We start from the raw sequence: 13,330 nt of genomic DNA, 5'->3' as shown, positions 1-13,330 counted from the left end.
ACACACTACTGAAATGCCCTCACACACTCTACTGAAATGCTCTGACACACGCTCTTGAAACCCTCCGACATGCACTACTGAAATCCTCTCACACACACTAATGAAATCCTCTCACACACACTACTAAAATGCTCTCACAGAAGCTACTGAAATGCTCTCACACATACTACTGAAATCAGAATCAGCTTTATTGCCAAGTTTGTACATACAAACAAGGAATTTGACTCCGGTACACTTTGTTCTTTGGTTTTGTTTTTGCATTACAGAATATACATATTTACAATGTACAATATACACATATGTAAATAAAAAGGTGTATTTGCAACATCTGTATGCTGTTGTTTTGTACTCTATTCAATGTTCAGCAGAGAAACAGCCTGGGGGAAGAAACTGTCTCTGTGGCGGCTGGTTTTAGTGAACAGTGCTCTGTAGCGGCGGCCTGAAGGTAAGGCTCTGAACAGTTTATGTGCAGGGTGTGTTGGGTCTGCAGAGATTTTAGCAGCTCTTTTCCTGACCCTAGACCTGTATAAGTCCTGGATGGAGGGAAGGTCAGCCCTGATTATTCTCTCTGCAGTCCTGATTATTTGTTGCAGTCTGCACCTGTCCTGTTTTGTGGATGAGCCAAACCACACTTAGATGGATGAAGACAGGACAGACTGAATGATGGCAGTGTAGAAGATGACCAGCAGGTGTGGAAGGTTGAACTTCTTGAGTTGCCTCAGGAAGTACAGTCTCTGCTGGGCCTTCTTTCGAACAGTGTCTATGTGTGAAGACCATCTCAGGTCCTCAGAGATGGTGGTTCCTAAGAACCTGAAGTGGTCCACGGCTGATACAGTGTTGTTGAGGATGGTGAGGGGGGTGTATGGGGGTGGTGTTCTCCGAAGGTCCACCACCATTTCCACAGTCTTGAATGGGTTGAGTTCAAGGTAGTTCTGACCGCACCAGTGGACCAGCCGATCCACCTGCTGATGTAGACTCATCACCGTCCTGGATCAGTCCAATCACAGTGGTGTCATCTGCAAACTTAAGGAGTTTCATGGACCGGACGAGTCCGCTGAGGTGCAATCATTTGTGTAGAGGGAGAAGAGGAGTGGGGATAGAACACACCCCTGGGAGCACCAGTACTTATTGATCTGGTTCGGGAGAAGATGCTCCCCAGTCTTACCTGCTGCTGTCGGTCCGTCAGGAAGCTGTTGATCCACTGACAGGTGGAGGTTGGGACATTGAGCTGGGTGAGCTTCTGGTGGAGGATGTCTGGTATGATGGTGTTGAAGGCCGAGCTGAAGTCTACAAACAGGATCCTGGCGTACGTCTCTGGGTGGTCGAGGTGTTGCAGGATGAGGTCTAGGCCTAAGTTAACAGCATCATCTGCCGACCTGTTCGCTCGGTAAGCAAACTGCAGGGGGTCCAGCAGGGGCCCTGTGATATTTTTCAGGTGCTTCAACACCAGCCGCTCAAAGAAAATGCCCTTGGATACACTACTGAAATGTGTTCAAAATATTTCAGTGGAAACAGAAGATGTTTCAGTAGAAACTGAAAGACCTTGAGAAAAAGTGTTAGCTTTGTCACTGCACTTTCTTAATTTTCTTACAGATGTGGAACTATATATAAGCTCAATATCAGAATACCAAAAAAAGGCTACCAAAACAATTTATATATGTGGTTTTTTTTTATGTATTTGTTTAATTAACACACCTGATTGTTTGTTTATGTAAGGGTTGTATTCTTCTGTATACCTCAGCCATTCGTTTGTTGTATACTTGCTATTTGCTCATTAAAGTAAAAAAATAAAAAAATAAATTAAAATTTGTCCTCAATTTACCATTCGTGCTATCAGCTCATTTCCAAATGTGCTAAAAGAAATACTACTGGCAGGGGATTTTTTTGGTTTTATTTTTGTATTTTATTGTGGTTGTATAATTTTCTAACTAAATTATAAAAATAATAATTGATTAAGGTAATTATAATATTCTCTAGGAAAATAGATCATTTTATAAAAAGAAATATTTTAATATAAAAAAAATTTATGTTTTTATAGTTTTACATTTTAACAACAATATCAAAATGTATGTTATATATATTATAACCATTTTACAGCACATAATTTAGCACACCTTTATAATTAAGGATGGAAATAATTAGCACACTTCTTTTCTCACTCTTCTACCAATTCCAATTCGTTACAACAATCTACTATGACCCGCATTGAATCATAGGTAGGGTGGGCCACGTAGTATACACCAGACACCTCCTTCCCCAAATCTGGGAAACAGAAGGACGCATTTGTTGGCCCCCTTTGGAGCAGCCATCTGATTTGAAAAGTCTTCGCTGCATCACTGTGACCTAATCTGCCTGCAAATGCCGCCTTAGAAGGATGCAGCCCCTGAATTTGGACACAGCCCTTCTCAATGTTATTTCGTTGCTACTGAAACAACTTCAGTTTCTACTGAACTAACTTACGTTTCTACTGAAATAATTTGAAAAAATTTCAGTAGTGTGTGTAAGAGAAACAAGCAACGAGCTCTATTAGAAAACAAGTCCAAAACAAGCCTAACGGGCAACCACCACACTATGTAAAGGCCATTTGTAAACAGTATACATGTGCTCAATTACTAAGGCATTATACATAAGCAACAGCAAAATTATGCTAAACACTTTAACCATAAGAATTTTGAATAACTTGTTCTTTTAAACGCTGATCAAAAGAAAAGTGCATTTTGCATACGTAACAGCAAAATGACAGTAAACACAATCCACCAAAAACTTTCTTTAAACTCTGTTTAAAAGAAAAGCCACACATGAGCCAATTTCTAGAATTGTACCGCTCAAGGTGGCAGCAGTTTGGGGTGACTCTGTTACTTTTTTCTTCTGATTGATTCTTTTTAAGAACTCAAATTCCTCTTGTGGTGGATGAAATAGATTTTTTTGGACAATCATCCTCTCTGGTATCAGATGCTGTGCAGCTGGAAGGATTTTTGCTGATACTTTTTTACTTTTGGATATTTGTTATGATGTGTCACTATGGCAACAGGGTTATTTTTATTACAACCTGGAGAAGCTAATTAATATCTCAAAATCTAAAATAATACTTGAACTACAACTCCAATTCCTGATTAATTGAAAAGGAGGCGCCATGGATGCAGAGCAGGAGCAGCGAGAAGAGACAGAAGTGGGAAGTTCAAACCATCTCTTCCATTGATTATGATGGGCAATGTGAGATCATTGTAAAACAAGTTGGATGAACTCCAAGCCCTACAAAGGACCTAGCCAGACTATTTGGAGTGCAGTATTATGTGTTTCACTGAGACATGGCTGCAGGATCATATCCATGACTCCAGCATCTCTCTGCCAGGCTTTCTGACTATTCAAGCAGACAGAGATTTAAAGAAGAGTGGCAAACACAAAGGAGGTGGACTGGCAGTTCTTGTGAACAACAGATGGTGTAATCCAGGACATGTTACTGTGACGTGTCGTCTCTGCAGTCCAGATATTGAACTGTTAGCAGTGAGTTTTCATCCATATTATTTACCCAGAGAGTTCACCAGTGTCATTTTGGCAACAGTATATGTTCCACCTTTAGCTTTTGTCAACACTGCATGTGATGCCATTAGCTCAGTTGTTGCTAGGCTACAGACACACAACCCCAATTCATTGGGGGCATTATCTGATGATTTTAACCATGCTTCACTCTCTGCTGCACTTCCAACGTTTCAGCAGTTTGTCAGCTGCTCTACCAGAGAAAACTAAATATTTGATTTGTTTTATGCAAATGTCAAGGACTCATACATCTCTAAAGCAAGGCCTCCTCTAGGCAAATCAGATCACAGTCTTGTTTTTCTCTGCTCGAAATATAGGCCCCTTGTTCAAAGGGAACCTGTAATAAACAGAACTGTGCGAAAATGGTCACAGGAAGCTGAAGAAGCCCTGCGAGGTTGCTTTGAGGGTACAGACTGGGACGCACTGTGGCAGCCACATGGAGAGGACATCAGTGCCATGACTGAGTGTGTAATGGACTATATAAACTTCTGTGTGGATAACATCATCCCCACCAGAATGATGAGATGCTTCCCCAATAACAAACCCTGGATCACCAGTGACCTGAAACTTGTTAAACAAGAAAAAAAGAGCCTTCAGAGAGGGAGAGAGAGGGAATTATTGAGTAATATACAGAAGCAACTTAAAGTCAAGATAAGACACAGCAAGGAGGTGCACAAGAAGAAGTTGGAGAGCAAGCTCCAGCAAAACATCAGAGATGTGTGGATAGGGTTGAAGAAGATCACAGGCGTCAAGCAGATGGAAGATCAGATCGATGGATGTCTGGACAGAGCCAATAAACTAAACACGTTCTTAAATAGGTCCAGTTCAAAAACAAGCTCAGCATCCTCCTTTCCTGCTCACAGTCAAAGAGACATCCTACCCTCCTTTGACCCACAGGAACCACAACTGCCCTGTAACACCTTCTGCTTCCACATGTTTGACTTCAACCAAAGCTAAACAAGGCTGCAGGTCCAGATCGTGTCAGCCCTAGAGTCCTGAAGGCTTGTGCAGAGCAGCTTTGCAGGATTCTGCAGCACCTCTTCAACCTTAGCCTGGGCCAGAAGAAGGTTCCAGTGTTGTGGAAGACCTCCTGTCTTATTCTGGTACCTAAGAAAACTCAACTATCAGTCCTCAATAACCTGTTGCCCTGACATCCCACATCATTAAGGTCCTAGAAAGACACCTGTTGGCCCACCTGAGTATGCAAACACTGAACCATCAGGACCCCCTTCAGTTTGTTATCGAGCGGGAGTTGGAGTTGAAGATGCCATCATACACCTGCTTCAACAAACCTACTGTCATCTGGACAAAGCCAGCAGCACCATGAGGATCATGTTCTTTGATTTATCATGTGCATTTAACACAATTCAACCTGATTTGCTTTGTCAGAAACTCCAGAAGACTGGAGGAGGTGGAGGCCTCAACAATTTCCTGGATCAAAGACTACCTGGCAAACAGACCACAGTTTGTGAGACTGAAGGTTTGTGAGTCTAACCAGGTAGTCAGCAGCCCAAGAGCACAACAGGGGACTGTACTCTCACCATTCCTCTTCACTCTGTACACCTCAGACTTCCAGTACAAGACAGACTCCTGTCATCTGCAGAAATACTCCGATGATTCTGTAGTCGTGGGGTGGATAAGAGATGGACAAGAAGATGAGTACAGGGAGCTCGTGGCCCGCTTTGTGGCATGGTGTGGAAACAATCATCTCATCTTGAACGTGAATAAAACAAAGGAGATTATCGTAAATTTTAAGAGAAACAAGAATGGGTCAGACCCTTTTTTCATCATGGTAGAAGAAGTGGAGGTGGTGGAGGAGTATAAATACCTTATTGTTCACCTGGACTGGAGTGGAGATGCAACTGTGAAGCCATCTACAAGGGACAGAACAGACTGTACTTCTTGAGGAAGCTTAGGTCCTTCAGTGTTTGAAGCAAGATGCTTCATATCTTCTATAAGTCTGTTGTGGAGAGTGTGATGTCTTCTGCCATCATCTGCTGAGGTAGCAGCATCAGAGCCAGGGACTTGAAAAAGCTCAACAAGCTAATGAAGAAGGCTGGCTCTTTTCTGTGGACTCCTCTGGAACCTCTGGAGATCATTGTACAAGGAAAGATTCTTCAGAAAATGAAGAACATTATGGAGAGCATCCTCTTCATGAGACTGTTGTACAACAACACAGTGTCTTCAGTCAGAGGTTTCTTCAGATCTGCTGTAAGACAGACCGCTACAGGAAATCCTTCCTGGGGGTTTCACTTGGGGTTTCACTCGGAAAGAAAAGCCAAGCCCAAATAAGCAACTTCACGTTCAATGCAAGCTAAAAAAAACCAACCTGCAACTCACAAGATTTGCAAGTGACTTTAGAAAAAAAACAAGCCCAAAGTCGCTTATAACAACCGTACTTGCCAACACTGCATTTTAGCAGTGTGTCTAAAAGCATTTCAGTAGTGTGTGTGAGAGCATTTTAGTAGTCTGTGCGAGAGCATTACAGTAGTGTCTGTAAAAGCATGTAGCATTTCAGTTGTGTGTGTAAGAGCAAATTCAGAATAATGTCCCTAACGGACCCTCACAGAGCAGAGCGACACTGGTAGTTTCGCCACAGATAGGTCTTTTGAGGTGGAAGCTTTTTCACCCCCCTCATCATCCGAGGTTAAAAGAGGCTTTATGGAGCCCTACAGGCCTCAACCTTAACAGTACGAGCCGCTGGCTCAAGGCGCTGACTTGACGATGCCTGGAGCTGGCGCTGCCAAGGCAGTGGAAGAGCAATTCCAACTCCTCACTCACGACTCACGTCTAAGTGAGATGGTGTTATACCCTAACGCTGGGGATGGGGCTGTGACATAGACATGTACCAAGCTGTACTGTTTGAACCAATAGGAAATTTCAACTGCAGTAACCATCATTGAACCCAGAGTGCCCAAATACTTCTCTTTTATTAATACATAGTTTTGTTTTATGGTTCTATTGGAGTATGTTTTTCTACTAATTAAACCAAAACAGTCAAAATATAAAACCAAAAGAGTTTATATTTGTTAAATAGTTTCAATATGAACAAATTAATGGGTGATGAAGAATGCGGGTTAAACAGAACATTTTAGCCACAAAGACAATCAGATCACTACTCTAGTTTGTGAATTGAGCCATGTAGGCAGTAGGTAAGCTAAGAGAAAAAACTAAATTACACTACATTGTGACTGACCTCAGCATCATCTGTTTCCACTTTGGATGTGAACTGTAAACCTCTTCATTATTCATTGGGGGAGAGCTGTAGGAGCTTCCAGCATTTGGAGCGAATGCCTTCCATGTGTGTCTAATTACATCTGTAGAGGTGTTTAACACAAGGTGAAGTCATTAACACATGGGCACCGCTGTCACCTGTGAGAAGAGCAACCAATACTTAATGCAAACTACTCCTACATCTTAATTATGAGCAACTGTGTGGGATTTTTTTTTTTTACAAACTAAAGACTAACTTTCAAGTTTATAGTCTATTAGAGAAAGTTTAAAGAAACTAAGAAATTTAGAGAAACATTATCTAATGCATTCATGGCTAATAATTTAATTATAAACAAGTTGTCCATATAAAATATTCATATTAATGCTTTAAGATGACATGGCATAACAAACTATAAGCGGGTATTCAAAGAAACCAATATGATTTTGTTTGTGTTAATACCTAAGCAAATGGCTCTATCTGCTGGTTAACAGCTAGAACTTAAGTCACCTATTGGTGTGTAAAACCAGTCTTTTTACAAGAATATTCTAAAATATTATGGTAAGTGACATGATAAGAATGAAATGAATTCAAAGAGATGCTTTGCTAGGATCTTTTTTATCAAAGAAAACATTATTGCATATGTGTCACTGCAGGTATGGTGGAGAAAATAACATGAGTAAGGGTGAATTTTATTAGAATTTGTTTAGTTTCAAGGTGATATTTCTGCACATATTGACCATACATGTGGAAAGCCTAGAAGAGTATATACAGCTGCATCCAGCTCCGTCATCTTTCTGAATTATGACGCACATTAACTATCTAAAATAGATTTATGAATGTATATGGACACAATGGATCTATTTGGACAACAGAAGTTGTCAAAAGAGTTGTCAGAAGTAGTTCATAAGGTTTGTGATGCTCAGAACTATGGCTACGCTGTTTTGTTTGTGTTTCTTTTCTTATATTTTTGTATGGAAAAAAATTCTGGTCAGTATACCAAAATTTAATTTTTGTAAAATGTAATATCTTACCTAAGGTATGTTAAAGCTCAGAAACATGCACAAAATACTTTTGACTGCCAGATTTCCTTTGTTCCTCATATATTTCTGACTTGGAGAAAATTCAAAAGGAGATAAAATCTTAAAATGTGAAACTCTTGAAAGAAAGCTGTACAGTTTATCAATTTATAAAACAGTAACAATGTTCTTCAGTGCAACAATGATTACAAAAGAGCAACCTATCTCCAAAGAATCATTTCCTGTACCCTCTGGTATTTGTATCAAGTAAGGAAAGTATCACATGAATCTGTCCAGCATAACTGATGTTAAGATGCTGTAGTACAAACCTATCCTTTTCACCAAAGTTTAAAGTCCATTCAGACTTCAAACATTTAATTTTGTTTGCTATTTGCTGTGACATATTCATTGGGTAGAGCATCCAAACATGTTAACTCTTTTATTCAAGTCCATGTTAAACCCCTGACAAAATCCTTAAAATCTTGAATATGCCCCTTACATTTAGTGGGAGCCATTTCTTTGGCTCATATAGTAATTCTTTCTTATTTGGCTTGGTCCCTACTTATTTTGCACTTTTCTTCGGAGAACTGAAAGCTGTTATGCCTTACGATCAAATGACATTTTGTGTTTCTCTGCTTCTCAGATTCAAACGGAAACAGGAAAGAAAGCTTTCGGTTTCTCTGCCCCCTCTGCTTGGAATGTCCATTCTAAACTGATACTGTCAGAAATCGTTTCACTAAAAGCCTTCAATCTGTCTTAAGAAACTGACAGCGGACATTTTTTGTACAATGTCTGTCTTTTAAATCTTACATTATTTTAAATTGTTACAGCAACAATTTAAAATTACCAAAAACTCCTGCTCTTTATTTGTCAAATTGCTTGCAATTGTATTGGTGTTCTTGGTGCTTTGGTGTGTGCTGGCTCACTCCCAGTGGCTGCTTAGCAGGGCTTGGGCCGCCTTGCTCTGTTGGGCCTTTGCTTGGGGTGTGATGTGCCCCAGGGTCTCGGGTCTCTGGGACCATGGCTGGATCTGCACCAGTGTAGACAGCTGCCTGTGGGCTTGTCGCTGCAGCTCCCTGGGGCTTCTGCACTGTGGCTGCTGGGTGGTTCCCCTTGGGGATCTCCTCTGCTCTTCTCTGGGGGGGGGTTGCGGTAGTCCCGGCAGTGGTCCTCCCAGGGTTGCCATACTTTGGGGTGCCTTTGAATGTCTGTGGCTAAGATTTCCTCCATGTCTGTCTCAGGTCTAGGGGGGCATGACTGTGGCTCCTCATACTCACTATTGCATATGTTTATGGAGAAACCTTATATACACAAGCACACTCACACTTAAAGGTGTTAACAGATACACATATGTTCTTATGTTGATATTTGTTGATATTTTTGGGCACAATTGGGCATAATTGCTTTGACCTTTGAACTAATAAGCTGCTTTTTTTACTTTTATTCAAAGCAATTATTAATACCACTTTGAAAAATGTTAATTTGATTATATATGTGCATGATGTACACCCTACACTGTACTTTCCTAGACAGTGAAAGGAACAAAGCATTTAAGGTAAAAAGTGCTTATCCTCTGTATTTTGATTGCTGTTACAAGTTGTTGCATAATCCACCAAAGTATCCATTAACTTATTCACATTTTTCTACATTACGACCACAAAGTTTCAAACACCAACACAAAGCAGTGCAAAGTTGTGAAGTGGAAGGAAAATGATACATGGCAAAATAACTTTGGCTCATTCAAAGGGGATAGATAGCATGCATGAATGTCACTCTTTTAGGTCTTGCCACACATTCTAAATAGGATTTATGTTTGGCCTTTGACTGGGCTGTTCTATCATATGAATATGATTTAAACCATTGCACAGGAGCTCTGGTTATATGTTTAGGGTTTGTGTAATGCTTAAAGTTAAACCTGTGGCCAAGTCTTTTGCAGCCCCACAACTTTCTCTGTGCCTGCTGAAAAAATAAAAGAAATCCCTATGACATGATACTGCCATCATAGTGCCGACCCTGTTTCAAAGTGTGATAGTGTGTTTAGAGTGATGAGCAGTATTAGAGTTCCACCAAATATAGTGTTTTTCTAAATTTGGCACTTCCCATAAAATCCCAATATTAATATTAATATTAATATTTTTTGTAACGTGCCAAAATGTTGTGAAAGATTTGTGTGGAAATAGTTTTGCAAGGCACTATATATACAGGTCCTTCTCAAAATATTAGCATATTGTGATAAAGTTCATTATTTTCCATAAAGTCATGATGAAAATTTAACATTCATATATTTTAGATTCATTGCACACTAACTGAAATATTTCAGGTCTTTTATTGTCTTAATACGGATGATTGTGGCATACAGCTCATGAAAACCCAAAATTCCTATCTCACAAAATTAGCATATTTCATCCGACCAATAAAAGAAAAGTGTTTTTAATACAAAAAACGTCAACCTTCAAATAATCATGTACAGTTATGCACTCAATACTTGGTCAGGAATCCTTTGGCAGAAATGACTGCTTCAATGTGGCGTGGCATGGAGGCAATCAGCCTGTGGCACTGCTGAGGTCTTATGGAGGCCCAGGATGCTTCAATAGCAGCATTTAGCTCATCCAGAGTGTTGGGTCTTGAGTCTCTCAACGTTCTCTTCACAATATCCCACAGATTCTCTATGGGGTTCAGGTCAGGAGAGTTGGCAGGCCAATTGAGCACAGTGATACCATGGTCAGTAAACCATTTACAAGTGGTTTTGGCACTGTGAGCAGGTGCCAGGTTGTGCTGAAAAATGAAATCTTCATTTCCATAAAGCTTTTCAGCAGATGGAAGCATGAAGTGCTCCAAAATCTCCTGATAGCTAGCTGCATTGACCCTGCCCTTGATAAAACACAGTGGACCAACAACAGCAGCTGACACGGCACCCCAGACCATCACTGACTGTGGGTACTTGACACTGGACGTCTGGCATTTTGGCATTTCCTTCTCCCCAGTCTTCCTCCAGACTCTGGCACCTTGATTTCCGAATGACATGCAGAATTTGCTTTCATCCGAAAAAAGTACTTTGGACCACTGAGCAATAGTCCAGTGCTGCTTCTCTGTAGCCCAGGTCAGGCGCTTCTGCCGCTGTTTCTGGTTCAAAAGTGGCTTGACCTGGGAAATGCGGCACCTGTAGCCCATTTCCTGCACACGCCTGTGCACGGTGGCTCTCGATGTTTCTACTCCAGACTCAGACCGCTGCTTCCGCAGGTCCCCCAAGGTCTGGAATCGGCCCTTCTCCACAATCTTCCTCAGGGTCCGGTCACCTCTTCTCGTTGTGCAGCGTTTTCTGCCACACTTTTTCCTTCCCACAGACTTCCCACTGAGGTGCCTTGATACAGCACTCTGGGAACAGCCTATTCGTTCAGAAATTTCTTTCTGTGTCTTACCCTCTGGCTTGAGGGTGTCAATAATGGCCTTCTGGACAGCAGTCAGGTCGTCAGTCTTACCCATGATTGGGGTTTTGAGTGATGAACCAGGCTGGGAGTTTTAAAGGCCTCAGGAATCTTTTGCAGGTGTTTAGAGTTAACTCGTTGATTCAGATGATTAGGTTCATAGCTTGTTTAGAGACCCTTTTAATGATATGCTAATTGTGTGAGATAGGAATTTTGGGTTTTCATGAGCTGTATGCCAAAATCATCCGTATTAAGACAATAAAAGACCTGAAATATTTCAGTTAGTGTGCAATGAATCTAAAATATATGAATGTTAAATTTTCATCATGACATTATGGAAAATAATGAACTTTATCACAATATGCTAATATTTTGAGAAGGACCTGTACAATCCAACCTCTAATTTACATTAAAAATAAATGTTATGTTGAATAAAATGTAAAAGGATCACAGCTATTGTTTCAGCAAATCCAATCATCACCTGGCCTCATTGGGCCTTCTTGTTTGCAGAGTTTATGACTATAATCTATCCTGGAGCCCAGTTATCTGACATGCGGTTGCAACTGAGGTGATAAAAAAGCGACATGGAAAGGACCTCAAACATGAGAAATGGCCCCTAAATGAGGGTATCATCATGGATTTGATGAACAGCAGATGGGGTGGAAGACTGAGCTATTGATCAGCTTGACGATCTTGGGAATTTGATCCCTTTTGTTAACGCTGATTGATCAGAGATGATCTCAGAATTAACTTAACAGGGGGAACAAGCACGTCATTCTATTGCAGCTGTTAAGTCAGAGTCCCTGTTCAAATAGTAACAAGGGGAGGAGGGGTGACCATGTTGACCATGGCTTGCGTTTTGTGCAAAAGTGTGCATTAACAGTTGGCTTTTGAAAGGATGCCTCATTTGCGTCACTGCTCTTTCATTCGTTTGCTCTCTTGCAACTGGCTTCATACTGATAACAGAAAACTGGCAAGAAAAAACAACACAAGATGAGGAGGAATGGCAACAGAACATCAGAACAGGACAAGTTTTTTTTCAATTAGGCTGCAGTGTTAAAGTAAAAAGTGTTGTTAAACTAATATTTGAACATTCATCTAATCTGTGCTGATATAAACATTCACTGTTATTGCAAATATTTTCTCTAATTCTTCCTATTGTGGACTTGAAGTCTGCAGAACATTGGAAGTCTTCACCTCTCTGACAGACTTGCTACACTGATAAAACAAACAGTTAGAATTTTGTCACAGAAAAATCCTAACTTTTGTTTGGGAATATTATAATCAGTATTTACAGTATATACACTTAAATAAATTAATACATTTTTTAAATATAGTTTGTCAACAAATTTGTTAATTCCTAATAATTGTATAGATGCTTTTACTGAAATGAATTACTTCAAATACCTATATATTTTCCTGAACTTGAGGTACAACTGCCAAAATGTGTAAGTTTATATTGTTTCAATCAAATGGACATACAAAACATCTGCCATGTCAACAGTTCATCAGCAACAGGATTAGAGCACACATTTAACTTTTCTCAATCCTGAATCATCTTCCTAAATATACATTTAAGACCTACAAGCCTATATTGATCAATATGAAAAAAAACTCCCTTTTATGGATGCAAAGGATCAGTGGATCCTTGAGGCCAGGAAAATCAAGACTAACAAACAACGTCACTGTTTCTTTCATTAAATTGTATGATTTGTCCTCAATGTTAAAAGAAACAAAAAATAAAAAACTAGTTTGTGAATAAACAATAAAACATTACTAAAATAGTAATAGACATTTGAAATCCATTTTATAAAAGTTACATAGCAAATGTTTTCCAAACAACAGCTACTACGATTAGCAACAACTGCCTTAGTGTTATGAAGCTCAGCTTGCTAGCAATTTTGACCTTACCATCAGCATTTTTAAATTATCCTACTCAGTTGCTCATTTCATTGATAAATAATAACAATAAATAACAATAACAATAACAATAAAGGTCAAATCTATTCTATTCTAAAAATCTTCATTACTGAACAACTTACAAACTAATATGCTTGATTTAAAAAAAAAATTTAATCATTTTAATTGCATATTTAATGCCCTCTTTTCCGGTGTGCAAACCAGGGTAATGAGCCTCC

The 13,330-nt window shown here is 39.9% G+C and overlaps 1 protein-coding gene across 2 annotated transcripts in view; it reads right to left on the bottom strand.

Moving 5' to 3' along the window:
• LOC124875579 overlaps positions 1 to 13,330 on the bottom strand; it is a 51,034-nt gene that overhangs the window by 19,630 nt on the left and 18,074 nt on the right. The gene's annotated exons all lie outside the window — the stretch shown is intronic.

The sequence above is a fragment of the Girardinichthys multiradiatus genome, chromosome 10 (assembly GCF_021462225.1).
Source record: "Girardinichthys multiradiatus isolate DD_20200921_A chromosome 10, DD_fGirMul_XY1, whole genome shotgun sequence".
NCBI lineage: Eukaryota > Metazoa > Chordata > Actinopteri > Cyprinodontiformes > Goodeidae > Girardinichthys > Girardinichthys multiradiatus.
The sequence above is the reverse complement of the archived record's forward strand: the minus strand, read 5'-3'. Positions and strand labels throughout refer to the sequence as shown.